At 43.4% G+C, this 17,612-nt stretch overlaps 1 protein-coding gene across 2 annotated transcripts in view; it reads right to left on the bottom strand.

Moving 5' to 3' along the window:
• PLXNB2 (plexin B2) overlaps positions 1–17,612 on the bottom strand; it is a 252,062-nt gene that overhangs the window by 224,616 nt on the left and 9,834 nt on the right. The window lies entirely within an intron of this gene.

The following is a 17,612-nucleotide window of genomic DNA, read 5'->3' as shown; positions in this document are numbered from 1 at the left end:
TTTTCACTGATGCTGCAACTCACACCAAGCAAGAAAACTTGTGTTTGCAGATGTGGCCCAGCTTTGATCCCTTTGTTCTGGACCAAGATTAGAGCGGTTTAGCTATAGCAGTGTGAACAAGGGGGACAAGGGACACTTGCGCTGTCACTATGCAGCCTCACCCCATGGGAAAACAGCCCCAGCCTCCCACCAGCCTGGCTGGGCTCCGTGGGTATGGCAAATGGGGCTGTGCCTGCAGCTCTGCCGTCAGCAGGAGTGAAACCGCCCCCCGGGCTCCCGGGGAGGTCCCTTGGACTCTGTTTTAGCATCTTTTAGCAAGTGGGCAGCAACCTTCAGGGAGGGGAGGGAGGTGCAGCGAACACCTGGGGAAGGATGGTGCTGCACCCTGCCAATCCTCCAGCGGCAAAGCTGGTTTGGGAGCTGCCTCCTTCCCTCCGCCACCACCCCTATGCCTCCCTGCCCGCACAGGAGGGCTACCACACCTTTCCCGTGTGCCACTTCAGCTGCTTGCCTAACCGCAGGCAAGCTGGGCGCACGCTCATATGTGGGGTTTTACAATGAAATCTCCAAAAGAGCACAACGTTCTTTAAAAAAAACCCAAACAAATCGCCCCCAAATCAAAACATCTCACAGGGCTGGCACAAAGCACAGCCACGCCAGAAGCTGAATCAGCTCCGGGAGGAAGCAGCACCCGCCAGCTGCAGGGAAGGAGCGAGACAGGCACAAGGAACTGGGGGCAGGATGGAAACCACTAAACTCCACCCTGCCCCGAAATGAAAGGGGAACAGCACTCAGCCTGGCAGCTACTTTTGAAGACTACAAGCATATTCAAGTCTCTGGGAGGTAACCCCACCAGCCTGATCCATGCTTCAGCATAATACATGTGCTCTACCAGCAGGAAGCCTTCACCACAGCGTGTCTGCAGTCTCAGTACCTAAGCCACCCAGGCACCAGGATATGCAGGCTGCCAAGCAGTCCAGGCCCTAGCCGTATTGATGGTCTCAGGTTCACAAAGCAAATAAGGCACGATTCTATTTACCTTTCATTTTTAAGCACTTTACACTGCTCTGCCTTCTCAAATTAATCCCAGAAACAAGGGGATTATTATTCTTTTACGAAAATGCTGACACTCCCTCAATCATTTGGCTCTAGAAGTTGGGGATTTAAGCTGCGGATAAACTATTTTCAGGATTAGTGATAAAAATACACGCATTGGCAATAACCTACAAGACAAACACGCATCTTTTACTCCAAAAGCTCCCCCTCACATCTGTCAAGCAGACCTCTTGCAAACACTACCGCACGTCTCCCTGTATCTCCACATCTTGCTCACATCAGTTCCTTCCAGCTCCCCAGTGGCAGCCAGTCAAGGTGCTTTTTAATCCCACCTCTCTGTTGCTCAAACCCTTTGGTGTCCTGGGCTGCTTTAGACAAAGTGTTGCCAGTCAGTTGAGAGAGGTGAGGCCACACCTGGAGCACTGTGTACAGTTCTGGGTTCCCCAGTACAAGAGAGACACGGTCATACTGGAGAGACTTCAACAAAGGTTCACAAGTACAGTTAAGGGACTGGAGCATCTTAGGAAAGGCTGAGAGAGCCAGGCCTGTTCAGCCTGGAGAAGACTCAGGTAGAAAATTGTCAATGTATATAAATACCTAAAGGGAGAGTGCAAAAAGGATTGAGCCAGATGCTCTTCAGAGGTGCTCAGTGACAGGAGCAGAGGCAAAAGACACAAACCAAAACACAGGAGGTTCCCTCTGATCATCAGGAGACACTTTCTCACTGACCCAACACTGGCACAGGTTGCCCAAAAAAGGCGTAGCCTCCTCTCTTGGAGATACTCAGAACCCTTCTAAACACCTAGGAGGCCCTTCTTGAGCAGGAGGGTTGGACCAGATCACTTCCAGAGATCCCTTCCAAACCACAACCACTCTGCGAGTCTCAGGAAATAAAACCCACACCAATCTGTCCCCTAACACTATAATCAGTGGTGGTTAGTATGAGCCAATACCTAGACTAGGTTTCCCATTTACAATAAGACCTTATCTTCAAGGTGGAAAACAGTGCACTTTGCTAGTTGCGTAAGAGTATGCAAGTCCAGTAGGACTAGGGCAGTGGCTCTCAAACTGTAGTCAGGTACCAGGTGCCATGGAAAGTGACACTCAGTTGACAGCAAAACAATAACCTGCTTGCCATTGCCATGACACCAGTCAACTGTTTAACCATGCAGCAGCACGGCAGAGAAGTGAGACGTGTTAGGAACTAAAATGCACTGGTTCAGAGTCTGGAAGTTAATGGAATAGGAAGGTAGGCAGCGAAAGAGCCTGCACCTTCTACAGCACAGTAGCATATGCACAGGGTTACAAATTAGCCAACACAACACACACTGTACTTCTACTTCATTTTTCCTGAAACTTAAGTGTTTTTTGAATGTCTGATGAGCTATTTTGCCTATAACAGTTTTAAAGGCCATAAGCATGTTGCCTTAAAGCTCCTTATTATCAGAAAAGCAAATAGTAGGGATATCCTAACTCAGCATTCACCCCTATGTATCCATTCTTATTAAAGAAAAAATCTAATAGCTACAATCCCCTTTTTCCATCTCTGCAAAAAAGCACCACTGCTTTACTAGCTTGACAAAAGCCTGTGTACAGCCTGAATTGGCAAAAGAGTTAAATTGCTGTATGCACACTCATAGGTAGGGAGGTTGTGGAAGATCAAACATATGGGAATATGTATTATAGACTACAGAATCATCCTACAACCACCCTCTTGAGGCCAAGGGCACCAGCACCAAGCACTGAACTTGGTCCATCAGAATGAGGAGCTGTGCTGAAAAAGGAAGATGTGTTAGGCCCATCACCCACCCCCTGCCGCTGCTACCCATTTTTCTCCACCATCTTCTCATTTGCAGCTTGCTTGTGCCTAAAGGCAGAGCAATCATCTGCCCTGAGCAGAAAAGAAAGCTGTGAAAGCTGTAAACTTCCTAAACATCCCTCCTGCCAACACCTGTCATTTGCGTCTACATTTCCTATTCGCTCTGTTTTCATTTAAGGTATTATATGACTCAGATGAGGTCTCAACAGCTTCAAAAGAATTCCTATGTCTGACTGCCTTAGCTTTATTAAAAGTAACTGAGCCATTGATCATCATCAGAAGATGCAGTCTCAGGAGAAATGATATCATTTGTAAACAAATGTTCCTGTGAACACAAACACTCCACCAGCAGCGTATAACAGGGAAACAAGTACGTGGTTGGGGAGGCAAGAAGCCGCTGCGGCACACCGGCAGATCATCGTAGGGATAACAAAGATTCACACCTTCACGAGCAGCCTGGCTAACAAGAACTTGCTCTTCCAAAAGCAGGGAAAGGGGGTGAAGTCGTTTTCTTTTGCTATTGTCAAGTCCCTAAAGGCAATTTCATGCTGCTGTCTTAGGAGAGAAGCAAGCAAGACTGCTCATCCCTGATACAACCAATTCCCTGTGCTCAGAGGGTTTTTTTTTAGCTGACAGTTTCTATACACACCCTTGCATGCTGCATTTCATGGCTGACCCAAGTGTGAAGGCTGGAGAAGGGAATGCCTGACTGCATGGTAACACCTGTGAAAAATCAGACTATTTTCCTTCCCTGACCTCCAGCTAGCTACAAAAGGATCAGCCTGTCTGGGATATGAAACTTGCTTCTACAGAAACAAATTAATGAAGATCAGCACCATGGGTTAGAGCACACACAGAGTGAAAGATGCTATATAAGAGTCTGTTGAAACATCCGCCAAGCACAATCACTCATTTTTCAAGAACAGCAGAGCAAATAGCCATAACAAATAGGTAGGGAGGCTTTTTAAAACAAATGCTTTCATATGGAAGATCAATGTTTCACACTGGAAAATTTAATTGACAACTCCTGGCGAACATTTAACTTGAATATGGTGCAGGTTCAACAGCTGCTGCTGCTGCTGCTGCTGTAATGAAGTGGCTACTGTGCAACTCTGGGGTTCTGGAAATAAAAGGATGACAAAATCTGCACCAGTTGCCTTGCATTCCCCAACCAAGCATACCCTGAGCATGTTCAGTTTAACACCACACAAGTCATATGGAAGCCACCAAGAACCTAAGGAGGTTTGTCAAACAGAAAGCAGGCATCTAATCAAGAACAGCCCCAGCAGAGCAGGCACAGCCAAGGTCCTTCTGATCTGCAGTGAGAATCCTCAGTACCTAGAAGTAACAACTTGGTAAGACAGTGTTCCTGAGTCAGCTGGGCCAAGTGCCTGCTGTTCCATAAAAAAAAATGCTTGGGAAAATTCTTTTTAAAGAAACCATTGTGCATGGAAAGGGAAAATAAGAAACAACCTCACATTATCCCCAGTGCTGGGCAAGTACATCATGTGATCTAAGACATGTCATCTAGACACCATCAGCTGAGCTGATCCCTTGGGGTGGAATCCAGCTTGCTTAAGTTCATGCAGAGTGCGTGCATCAGCAACTTACTTGCTTTGGGCACTAAGGGTGTTCACCAGTGTGTAAAGGTGCTGAAGAAACGGCTGCACTGACATGTGGCTCTACAAAAGATATGCTGAAGCAGTCAGCAAATTCAGGGCTCATCCAAACTCAAACAGCTTCTCTAGGTGGCCTAGAGTTTCCTTTGAAGTATGTATCTACGAGCACATATGGTCCTGGAGCATATCCACATACATTCACCAGAAGGGAATGAGAGTGGGTGGAATACATAAGACTACCCCTAAGAAAGGGAGGATGAAGAAGAGAGAATAAAAACCCTGGCATAAACAAACAGCTGCTATTTCTAGCCCTTCTGCATGATGCCACTCTGCAAGATGCCTTGTTCAACTTCAGAGACAAATCAAGAAATAAAAGTGCAAGAGCACGCACTTTTACAGCCCAATTATGACCACTTACAAACACACTGTAAATCTATTCACTGCTTAACACACCAGATACATCCAGCAAATGCATTTGCTCAGTGTGTACCCAATGTAGCTTGATATTCTCTATGTAGCTTGAGCGTGCACATTCAAGCAATAAAAAAAAATTAAAATAACCAAGTCTGGATTAGACTCAGTGCACAATAGCAAGAAAAAGAGAGTAATTATTGACAGTGGTTTGGTTAAGCTTAGAAAAGCTTAACGGAAACGGATTTTTCTGTAATTGCCATCTCTAACCCTTTATCCAAGCTCAGTGGGTACATTACCTAAGTCAGCAGGAAGTTTAGCCACTCCACATGAAATTAATAACATTTATGGGCTGACCCATTGCCCACAGTCTTCTCAAAGCTTTTTAGAACAAGAGCTATGAAGATATTTCTGTCCTTCTATCAGGAAATGGTCCGTACCACACTTAGCTGCTTAAAACAAAATAACCCTCCTGCTCCTTTAGCAGGCTGCAGTCCCGAAAGACCAAGCCTCCCTCTTACACATTCTCAGGAATAAATTAACCTTAGGTACTAATTACAGGAATAAACCCAAGCTTCTCAAGAGCAGTGCATTACATGTGCTGACTCTCCAGTACCTCATGGGCCAGCAGCTCCCACACATCAGGGTATCCCTCTTCCAGCCGATCCAAGGAGGGCCCTGTACCCCAGATTGGGAGGTTCCCTGCTGGCCTTGTTGCAGCTACCTGCTGTGCTCGCAGACACAAGTCAGTCCTTATGTTTCTCCATCCTGTCCATCCACTCATCTGCAGAACAGAGCTCACTGATGTTGAAAGGATGTGTTTCAAATTCAGATAGCTATAAAATTGTTGTGGAGTGAACCTGCACACCAAGCAAGAGCTTTCAGCCTTCGTATTCAGGTATACAGAGAACAAGATAAACTAGTTTAACTAACGCTGACCCAGTTTCACACCGGAAAGGGCCAAAACAGACATGAGAAATTAAAACACATTCCTTAGGAGATGCTGTTCATCTGTTTTGAAACAGCAAGTATGAAGTATTTGAATCTCTGTGACCAAATGGAGCAAAACCAGGTCAGCACCCTGACTTCACAAAATTGTGTTGAAAACCGTTAACAGGAATACAGCACACACTCTTCGTAAGATAGTGCCCTCCTCAGTGTCACAGACCACTAAAAGAACAAGAAAAATCAAGAGGAGGATAAACAAGGCCAGCTGGGAATCGATTACTGCCTTTGAAATTTTAGTGGAACAGTTGGAGTAAGAATCTGACTGCAGCTGAACTGAAAAATCACTACGTGTAGCTAGATTACTCATCTACTGTTAAACCAAATTAAAGTGTTCTTCCCACAGGCAAGGCTGAAGATCTCAGAAAAGCCATAATTTAGAACTCAGGAAAAGTTTAGAAGAAAGTTCTGCAAAACCAAAATTACTTTTTTACTTAATAGTCAGGAAAACAAAGAACAGATGAAACTTCATTTTGCTTGATATGACAGTAAACACTACATGGCATTCAGGATCTGACTGAGCCAAGAAGCTGATAAGCTGCGTTAAAGAGAGTTCACCTTATCCATGTCCCAGTTACAACCAACCTTCCTCACTCTGCAAATCAGCCTTTCAAGCTGTTACAGTAGCAGAAGCACTAAAAAAGAGACACAGACTTTCAGCAACCCAGACCCTTAACGCTGCCAACATTAGGACGTGCAATCAATGTGAGTTTGAATAGATGATTCTCCTTAACATTTTTTTGTAGTTAAATAGTGAACTCATCTACAGGAAGCACAAAGCGCAAGCGTGCAAGGCACAGGCCTTTTAGCAAAGCACCGCAGTGAGTACTTTTGTCCAATTTATTTTCCAGGAGAGATCACACCTTGGACAGAAGCCCATTTCTAACAATTTATTTTTCATGTCTGGACAAGGTAATATAACTTCTACGCAATTTAATCTCTTTGCTAATAGACTTAGCAGTTATAGCCGAAATGCACAAGCTTAACAATAAAAGGCTAAAATACCCAGAATACTTAAATTGGAGAAATGCGTTTTCTGGCTTTAGTTCAGGACAAGTAGAGGCAATCGGCTAAAACACAGCAGATGGGGGAACTACAGTAAGACCTGCCAAGAGGTTACATTGGACCCCGTGCAACTGCCTACAGAAGAACAACCACTCCAAGCAGGGCACAAAAATCAGCTACAAAGACATTTTTAATTGCCAGCAAAGCTCCTCCAAAGGACCAGGGCACCCTGCGAGCTCGGCCTTGCCTCCTTGGGTCAGTGCTACCCTAGAATTACAGGGCTGAAACCCCCCAAGGATCATTTTGCTCATCAAGTTTTCCCCCACGGTTGCTTCGTTCTGCTTTCAAGCTGCAGTTCAATGAACAGGCTGCAATTTACCTCTTCACCCTCACCCTCAAATTTGTTTGGATAAACAGGCTCTCCTTTGTTCCAGGCTGCTACTACATTTATACATTGTATTGTAAATCAGCCGGTACAAAGCAAGGCAGGCTCTTGAATGAAGACACTAGCATTTTTGTTCACAGCAAAATTAAACAAGAAAGAGGCACAGAACTCCATTTATAATCCCAGCCTGGAAACAATTGCTTTTTAAAAGGTGAGAGGTTTTAAAAAGTTTACTAAACAAACCTAGCCAGTTACAAAGTCTAAAGAGTCAGCTCACAAACAAGTTCAAGGCTGCATAAATTGCCAAAGCAGTGTTATTTCTGAAGAGAACTTTAAATGGTTTAAAAGCTTGCTTTCTTGCTGTTTCAAGAGCCCAAGAATTATTGGCAACTGATTTAGCTTTTATTGAGTACACAAATAGAGAGGAATTGTTCACAGAGGAAGGGAATGAACTATTCACCATGTCTATTAAAGACAAGAGACCTAAATAGCATCCAGGAGTTGCAGGATAAACACCAGGGAATAACTTCACAGTAATAACAGTTGAGCAGAGGAACAGAGAGCTACAAAGTCTTCTTCATGAGAGGGCTGGAGAAGAGGCTCAATGAGCATCTGTAACAGTTTAACCACAGCTGATTCTGCCTCACAACAGAGGATGGACGCTGCACACGGCCTCTTCGCATCTCTCCCCAAACCTCTTGCCCGTTATTTTAAATGTTCTTTTAAACAAACTCTTGCTGAGTTTCCTGAGACTTCTCCCATGGTGCAGCACAGCCCAGCAGAAAAGAGATCAGAAGCGATCACTGTTTGATAGGTGTGCAGGAAAGCTCTCATTGCAGTCCCACAACTGAGCGTGTATTCACAGTAAGAAAAAAATAGTATTGAAAAAGTCTGCACTGGCTCATCCAAAGGCCAGGAATAAATTGTACCTGATGGTGTCTGCAGTCCAGAAGTAAGGCCCTTTATGCCACGGAGAAGCTTCAGTTGGATATATGTAGGATGTCATTCACTGCTGCAGACAGCCCTGTGTCCTTCATAAACACCATGTTTAAAAACATTTATCCCATGTCTAAAACCTAAGTTTGAGCAGCAAAAATATTTCTATTCATTTGATTAATTTTAGTGGTGAGTGCGGGAGCAGAAACTTTATGGATTCAGGTTTGAAAGCTTTCTGCCCTGATTACAAGGTGTGTTAAAATAAGAAGCCTTCTACAGACATTTTTTGGTACATCCACTGTCCACAGTACAAAGAAACCCTATACTTCAGTAGTTTCAGGCCAAAAAGAAAAACATTCAGGAGAAAGAGGAAGTGCCCCCATTTGGTGTTTCAGAAGCCAGGGCATCATTGTCCACATTGCAATTCTAACATGATCTGATGGTCCACGTTTACCCTCAGCAGCAAAAGCAGGAAATGGAAGATGGGTTAGAAGTTCCCATTCACTCTAGTTGCTTCAGAGGCCAGAAAGCATTTGCTGAGCACACTGAAGAGAAGCTCGTCCTCTGCTTTGCCACCAGCCCCAGCAGCACCACAGTTGGCTGCAGTCATTTCTTCCCTCAGGCACTCCTCAAGCATTAAGAGCCATGCCCAAGCTGCTGTGCCCTCAGCCACAAAACCCACAACATCCAATACAGCCATGAGGCATAGCAACTTCCCCCCAGACCCCTGGAGCAGCCAGCTCCCACCACAAAGAGGTCCTGAGCCAGGGAGGAGAGAAAGGTGCCATGGCTGAGGAAGCACTGGGGACACCATGGCCAAATCCTCTCCCAATCAATCACCGCATGTGTCCCTGCCAGGGAGCACAGAAGACTGGCACAATGCCTTCCACAATCAATCCAAGTTCAATCCCAGGCCCTGACCAGCTCATATTGCTCCCCGTGCTCTGCCCTGCACTTCCAGCCAAGCCTCTTGTAAAGTGATCCACCACTTCTATCCATCTTCAAACACATCATTAGCAAATTAATCAGCACTGGAGTGCTTCCCGGGCCACCAACCCTCACTTGGAGCACGACCCTCCGTCTCCCAGCTGCCCTTCCCTCTCCAAGCAATGTTTCATACGGGGACTCTGGTTTCACCCTTTTTACTTGAACATGACACAAAACATGGAGAGAGCACCTCACAGGACAAGCGATGCTCTCACCTGAAGCTGGATCCATTTCTGCCCTGAGCTAACACAGGCTGTAGAGAAATGATATTTAAGGGAGTGAAAAGACAAAGACCCACAAGCATGTGAGGGTCTGGAAACCCTGTAATTTATACCATGAAGAGAAATTACAATCCATCTGTCCCAGATGGAGTACAAAGGAATTCAGAGTGACTTGTGCTCCCCCTCTTAGCCTCCCCTGGCCCCCTGCTTAGCCAGATAACTAAAGACAACAGATATAAGCATGTTCCTAGCTTGCTGACATAATCTGCTACTTTGCCACATGCTTCAGCCCTTTTGGGGGCCTGGGCACTGCACTTGGGAAACCATACATTATGCATAATCACCTCCTGAAATCTGTCATGACACTGGCTTTTTCTGCAGTGTAGCCTGAACCTGTGCTGATGGGCTCTGAGTGCTCCACAACCAAGATTTACTTTCCGGCTTGGAGATAATGCTGCTGAAACATCTGTAAAAACAAATCCATACACTTTAGTATTAAGCCCTTGCACTAAGTATTAAAGCGACATTGTCAGATTAAACAGACTGTAATATATTTGTTAATACCCCATTTTAAACTCTCCCTCCGATTATTACCCATGAAAGAGTTTTAATACCTATTCTTTGACTTAGGTGTGTGACTCCCATCTGTCCTCCATCTTTGCCCCAAGTATACAACACTTACCAAGGCCTGCCTGGCGCTTCACTAAGCTCTGCTCCGAAGGCCGTAGTGGTGGATGGGTGAACCCGCATGTCACCTGCACATCACCCACACAACTGAGGGCTCAGACAACACCTGCCCATGGCTCTTTCAGGCATGTGGCAAAAGAAAAACAGGAGGCAGAGGTTCCACAGGGAGGAACTTGCTGCATCCCAGGGCAGCATCACCCCAACCTCCCGCCATGGGAGCAGCCCTCAGACACAGCCACCAGCTGCTCTTCTGGCAGCCACCCGGACACCACTGCTCACTGCCAGTATGGGATGGGAATAGGTACTGAGATTTTGTAATGACAGGCAACTCACCCTGCCACTTCCCAGCTCAGTAATCACTTATTCTGACAAGCAGGGGCAAATCTGACCAAAGGGCTCCTAACAGGAAGGCCATACTGAGTCCTGAACAAAGAAAAACGTGTTTAAAAGCTCTCAACTAGTATTGCTGTGGTGCACACACACAATAAGGAGCTGTAAGAAGCTTTTCTGTCTTGTGTCTTTGACTATAGGGTGACTAAAAAACAGAACAAAATCATTTAGCAAAAAACTCTCTAAATCAAAACAAATAAAGCATCCTGCAACAATATCCCCCAAAAGACATAAATAACCCAGTGCTTTTTTTGCTCTTTTATAAATGCAGGCAAGAAGAAAGCATGTCTGCCCCTGAAAGTGCTGTAAGTGGGAACTCCCTGAGCACAGGACAATAGGGACATGGCACCCGCAATGCCACCATCTCAGCCCTGTGCCCAACAAGTCCCTTCAGCTACTCTGGGTCTTGGTTTCCACATCTGCGGAGTGGGGATAATAACAGGTCTTTACATCACAGGGGTGTTACAAAGATCAATTAGTTAATGTCTGAAAAGCGCTTTGAAGATATAGCAGGTGGTGACTATTGTTATGCAAATAACACGATTTAAGAAAATCGCAAGTGCTGGATTAATACTAATCCCTTTGATATTTGAAAGACACCATTTTTTCATATTTTAAAGCAGTAAGCATTTATGCTATATCTTTCCACGGCTGCTGCAATAACAATTTTTAACCTTTTTGTATGGCTCAATATATAGAACTCCTCCGCAGATATCTTCACAAAATCCAACCTTGTCTCAGAGCTAGGAGTAGCGGAAGAAATTATGGTTGTTGATGAACTGGGTAACTAGATCCTGTGCAGGAATATTTCTCAGAGGATAGAATGTCACAGGCCTAACTTACTGTAACAAACATTGCAGAGTCTTTCAGTTTCAGGGCTTTTTTTGGAAGCAGACTAATTTCACGCACAGAGGCATTTGTAGTACAATATAACTGCTACCTAATTATCCCATTTTATGCCATGGAAAGAGTGGATAAAGAGGGAAGGATGCGATACATTCACTTTTCCAAGGCTGCGTATCTGAATTGTTAAACAAATAAATTCTAAGGCCTAATGACCTCCTTTGGTGGTCTCGCAGGAGATGAGGCCATTGCAGTGACTGCTCCAACTTCCAGCAAGTGGTCACCCAACCACTTCTGCTTTAGGTGGGTGCAGGCAGTGGGGCGGACAGCCACAAGCCAGCCCAGGAACACAGCCTGGCTGAAAGCTTGTAACTCGCAATGAGAGACAAACACAAGTCAACAGGAGAGCTGATGTAGAATCAGGATAAAGAAAATGAGGGAATCAGCAATGGTTGAAACTGAAGAGAGAGCTCAGCCAAGACCACCGTCCCTCTAATCTCCTGCCTTGCCTTTGCCAGACCTCTCCTTGAAAGCAAAACATCCTGCCCAGTGCCTAAAACCTCCCTGTGCTTCCAGGACTTCCACTACCACATTCCCTTTCTGCAAGGAAGCCTGTTTCTTGTCTCCCACACCGTAAAATTTAGTGCAAACCAGCTGGTGCTTTCGGTCTAGGAATCTGTACAATATTGCTGTGGTTAAAAACAGCTTAATATTAACCCCCTCTGGAATGCATGCCTGAAATTGATATTAATGAAACGAGATCAGACATTAACATTCTGTACAGCCGGTTCCTCAAGCTGTGCTGTAGCGTCAAATCAAATCTTTTCCCAAGTCAATATACAAAATACAAATAGAGGATGGCAGGTACTAGTGACATGGGAAGAAGCAGCAGGAATGTTTTAAAACTTTAGATGCTCTTAAGTTTGCAGCTATAGGCAGCTTCCTTTCCTACCCTATCTCCCACAGCAGCCGTATTAATAGCTATTCAATACAATAATAGGATTCAAGCTATATTCAAGCTTAGTTGTTGGGGTTTTTATAATCTCCTGGTCAATATTAAAAGCACTTGGATGCTCTTTAGGAGGGAGGAATGATTTTTGCACTCCAGGAATTGCAAGGCATTTGCAGCATTCCCTGTGAATGCTATCAGAGGTTTTCCTTCATATGCCTTTGCTTGTGATTGAGGTGATCGATACTTTATTGTAACTGAACCCAGTTGTACAGATTCAAAGATTTAATTTTCTTGCATAAACATGCATTCAGCATAATTTTAGTGTGCTCTCCTTAGCTGAAGTTGTACAATTTATGTACAATATAAATTCAAACCACTGCCTGAGGGTCATTCTTTAGTGAGAATCTCCAAGCACAGAGGTCTTTGGACACATGATTTCTACTCCTGGATCTGCCAGGCCTGGGAATAAATCTGCAGTTCTGCTTCTGGGCAAATAAGTACAGCCCCATCCTTCACTTTGCTCTCCTGTAACATGTTAGCCACCTCCTCTCATGAAAAAGATAGAATGACAGACTACTCCGCTGAAGAACAACTCCCAGGTGAGAAGATGAAGCAGCATCATGCTTCTTCCATCTTCACAGGGAATCAAATCTCCCTTTATTTCTATCAAAAGGAGAAAGTGAATTTCTCTCTCAAGAGTACTTCCCACCCGCAGATGGCTTGAGCTTTGATGTATTCCATCTCCATACCTTCAGTTAATTCACCTTTCTCAATGTTTTGAGTTTGTGCCACGGCTCACTTGAGGAAAGCAACGTGATTTGCTTGTAATCAGTTATTCAGTTTGAGTTACCTGAGTCCATCTTATTTGAGTAGGCCATAGATATTTATAGCTAAAATTAGAAACAGGAAAAACATTGCAGCATTCTCAAAACTTTCACATGTGCAACCTCATCAAACCAAAGAAATAAAACCCAACTTCCATGTCACCTAGGCTTTTTAATGTCTTGCTTCAAACAGCCAAATAATATGAAGCGGCTGCAAGGATTGCTCCCATTAGCCAACCCTGCCAGCACTCAGCAATCTGCTGCTAGGTTTCTCCAGACGAAAGGATGAAAACTAAACATACTGTTCCCACTACACTCAACATATGCAGTCTGAAGAAAAAAAGAACCATCTTTAGAGCTATTGTAACCATGACAGAGAAGTAGATAAGACGTCGCCTTCTGTCTGACCACACAGCAAAAGGAAAGCAGTTTGAACAGCCCCTCAGAGGACAAAGAGTAAATGAAAATATGGATTCTTACCTGGCTTGCTGATCTTTGCATAAAGTAAACCAGGAAAGTACAGTCTGTCCCACTGACTGCCCCTGCCTTTCCTTCCTCAGGGCAGAGAATGGGAATGGGTACGTAATGAAGACAGCATTACTCCAGTGATTTCTAGTTCAGCAACAAAGCTTCCAGACTGCTGACCTCCTGTCTTTGATATGATTTGAATCACATTTCCAACTGTATTTACCTGAACAGCTTTAGCCTCAATTAAGGATGCACAGGTAAAAAGCAGATGCTGAATCAAACCTCATAAAGCAGTGTCTGCTTCATGCGGGCTAAGCAGAAGGCAACCTCAGCTCCTAACCTCTCTTTGGCTTGTAAAGAGGATATTCATAATTTTATTCAGAAAAAAGACAAAACGTATGTCCACAGAGGTGAGGTTTATTTGAACTAAAGAGCAAAAAAAGTTATTGTGAAGTTTATAATGTCTGATCTTACGTTTTATTGAAGCACAACTATTTAAAAAGAAATTATTCCAGGAACACATAATTCTTGTTTCTTTAGATATATATATGAATAAATGACTAAAAAAAGTCACTCAAATATTCCCTCTCCTTTTAGGTAAACATAAGAGTTTAGCATTAAATCTCTATTAAAAGAAAATAAGTCAGCTCATACATTCTAGACACTACAAGTACAGCCAAACTAGGCCTGTGCAGCGGAGTTCGCTGCTCTGCATTTGGCACAAGTACAAGTGAAATATACCAGAAGACAGATATGTTACATTCTTTCAGGTGGTTTGAGTTAACATTTATGGTACTCAAGGAATTTCTACTAAAAAAAAAACCTCAAACCCAACCCTACCTTCAGCAAATTTCTAAGTCTTCACTTGGGAAATATAAGGGAAAGTTTCAACATTGTAGGGCATACTTTCCTTTAAAAGCACATCAATTTTAACTATAAAATATATTATACATATTATATGTAATATGTGTAATTCTATAATTTTTTATATATACATAATGTACAAGGGCTGGATTTTTTTTTTAGAATGGAGATGCTACATCTGAAAAGGAGTAGAGAGCACTACACGCATATAGCTGCTTTTCTGAAGTGGTTAGAAATGTGCGAAGGAGGACCACTATGGGTTGTTACAATACTGCCCTTTGACACATGTCAACAGAGTAGAATTGCCAATTAAAGGTCTTCTTTTGGGGTGGGATGGGGCTCCAGCTTTCTATTTGTGCTGCCACAGGCATGAGCTTTACATTGAAGCTGTATTTGTGCTCATGGTCTCATTAGATTGTAGCTCAACTGCTGATTTGAATTCCTGCAAGCTGCATAGACTTAAGACCTACCTTCTCCCATTTGGAGGAGATCACATATGGGTTATTCCTCTTTACAGCCATGTTATTCCCTTGTAACTGAGCCTCAGGGTCAACAAGCCAAGATCTAGCTAATTTAACATATTTTCCTATTTTTTGTGTCACATTTAACCAATTTTCCTATTGATCAATTGGCAAAGGAGGATAAAAATACCTAGGCTGGAGCCAAACAGATTAAGCATTAACCATTTCTTTCTCAACTTTTTAAAGTCACATTTTTAATAGTTGTCTACACTTGTCTCCATGAATAAATATACCTTTATGGCATCTGCATATTCTGTTACAGGTAATAGTGACCTAGTCCCACCTCGGGTTGACTGTGACTGCTGTTAACCTACCATACCAGCATCCAGACCCACAGTTCCCAAGTCAAGCCTATAAATGTCATGGTAGAGCCTGGAAACCCTTCTAAGCTTTCTCCAAACCTAGCAGAGGTAAGAATTCTCATATTTAGTTAAAGTTTGCTTCAAAGTTATTTTTCATATGTGAAGAAAATTATCCCTACTTCTTTTACCCAGTCCTTGATATTTCCATTTTCTTTCTCTGCTGCAGGCAATAAAACACCTTTATGTTCAATATATGAATACTGGAGATTTTTTTAAAGCCTCACATTTTACAGGGTTTTCCTAAAGCTTCTTAAAAATATGAATGATCTGTGCAACAGCTCCATATATTAAAAAGCAATTTGGGCATACCAATTTTATTCTCACCCTTCATTCATTGCTTAAAGATTTACCAATCATCCTGGGATGCCTTGCATCCTGCAGAGGGAAGGTACATAACTAATTTCCTAACTGCTCAGTTTACTTTGCATACCTTGTGGGCAAAAGTTGGCAAGAAAGAACTGTAAGCTGTTTGCTTTGAAATTATCACCCCATTTACAAGATTCAAGAGCAAAGTCTTCTAAAATGAGGTAAGAGGGAAAAGGAAGTGACTATGTGCATGGTTAACACTACAGAGCATGCTACCAGTGCACGGGAGGTCATTAGCCGAGAAAGAAAAACAACAGGTACCCAAAAAGCTCTCCACAAAGTGCATATGGACACAATATTTAGAGCACCTACAGGGAACAAAGGCACTAGCCAGTTCTATGCAAAATGTCTGTATTCAGTTTTAAAAGCCCCCTCCTATTTTCCCCCGTGGAAGTGAAGCTACACAGGGGCATGGCTGCTATTGAAAGCACAGCTCAACACTCAACGTTTTTGCAAAAGCCTCCCTGACTGATAGGGCCACCCAGGAGGGGATGGGTAGGAAAGGAACAGAGCTACAGACACAGGCAAGCCTTGATAACACAAAGAATTTGGCAACAAAATTCGTTTAAACTGGTCTTGAATCCTTTTTTTAGTTGGCCTTCAATGCAACATTGTAAAACAACATGCATTTGCACACCATGCTGTGAAACACATCAGGGATGCACTGAAACTTTTAAATACTTCTTTTCAACGCCATATAACAACTACATACAATATATTGCAATACCAGATCAGGTCTCTTGTCCAGTTCACAGCACAGCTCCACAAAACCGTTATGGTAGCACAACCAACCAGCTACTGGCCAGTGATGGCAGGAACTACTTACAACAGAACTACCACCAAAGATTTCTTATCATTGAATGATGGTCTATGTGCACTGCTAACCCACTTGGAACAGAAACACTACATCCTGTGCCAAGTCATCTCATGGGTACAGAGAGCCTGATGTGAAAGTGCTTTGTAGAAGGCTTTGCTCAAGCCAAGAAATCTGGGGATGCAGGTCTGCTTTTGCATAGAGGTTTTTGGGGAGAGGACATAAGATAGCCAATAGAATTAGCAGGTCCCCATCCTTCCTCATCAAGAAGGAATGCTGCAGCATCCACTTGCCCAACTTATATATTACAAAAATACCACTACATTGTACTTTTCATGTACAGATTCCCCAAAATGACCCCAAAAGCAGCAGCACAAAAATAAATAAATAAATAAACCCATAGTGAAATTAAATAACTTGCTAAAGGCAGAAGCAAAACCAGAATACTCAAGTTCCTGGTGAAGAAACCTACAGGACCCCACTGATACAATGGATCAGATAGATGATGCTCTGGACACCAAATCTACACATAAGGCAACCAGACGTCTGGTATTCCAGTAGATATGCCTGTTTTGTGTGACCAGTGTCACTGAACTACTAGCACAGTGTAGGAGCATCTCAGTTTGGGACAGAGACACTGCAGCAAACAACCCAGCCATACCAAGCTACTGTACATGAAAGGTGTGAGGAAAATAGAAAAATCTGTGAGAGGGAGGGGAAGGAAGCAAGTACATAGCCATTTCTGGCCACGAATCCACCACATTCTTCTCCTCCCAATAAGCCAAATAACGCACAGGTACTCCTCAGTGCTACCTCATTCAAGAGCTCCTAACTTTCAAGGCTGCTAACCCCTCTTCTGATATCAGAATTCCTGTTCAAGTAGAATTCAAGTGGATTAATTATGCCACAGACAACAGAAAACACAGTCTGCCTCTTCAAATTATCAGGAGGAGAAAATACCATGAAGAGTTCAGTCTCAAGGATGCTGTTTACATTTACTCACTTATTACACAGGCTTTGGGATCAAAATGAAAAGATAATAACTAATTGCTACAACTGGGAAAAGTAAATTGGAAA

This window comes from Melopsittacus undulatus, chromosome 5 (assembly GCF_012275295.1).
Source record: "Melopsittacus undulatus isolate bMelUnd1 chromosome 5, bMelUnd1.mat.Z, whole genome shotgun sequence".
Lineage (NCBI taxonomy): Eukaryota > Metazoa > Chordata > Aves > Psittaciformes > Psittaculidae > Melopsittacus > Melopsittacus undulatus.
The sequence above is the reverse complement of the archived record's forward strand: the minus strand, read 5'-3'. Positions and strand labels throughout refer to the sequence as shown.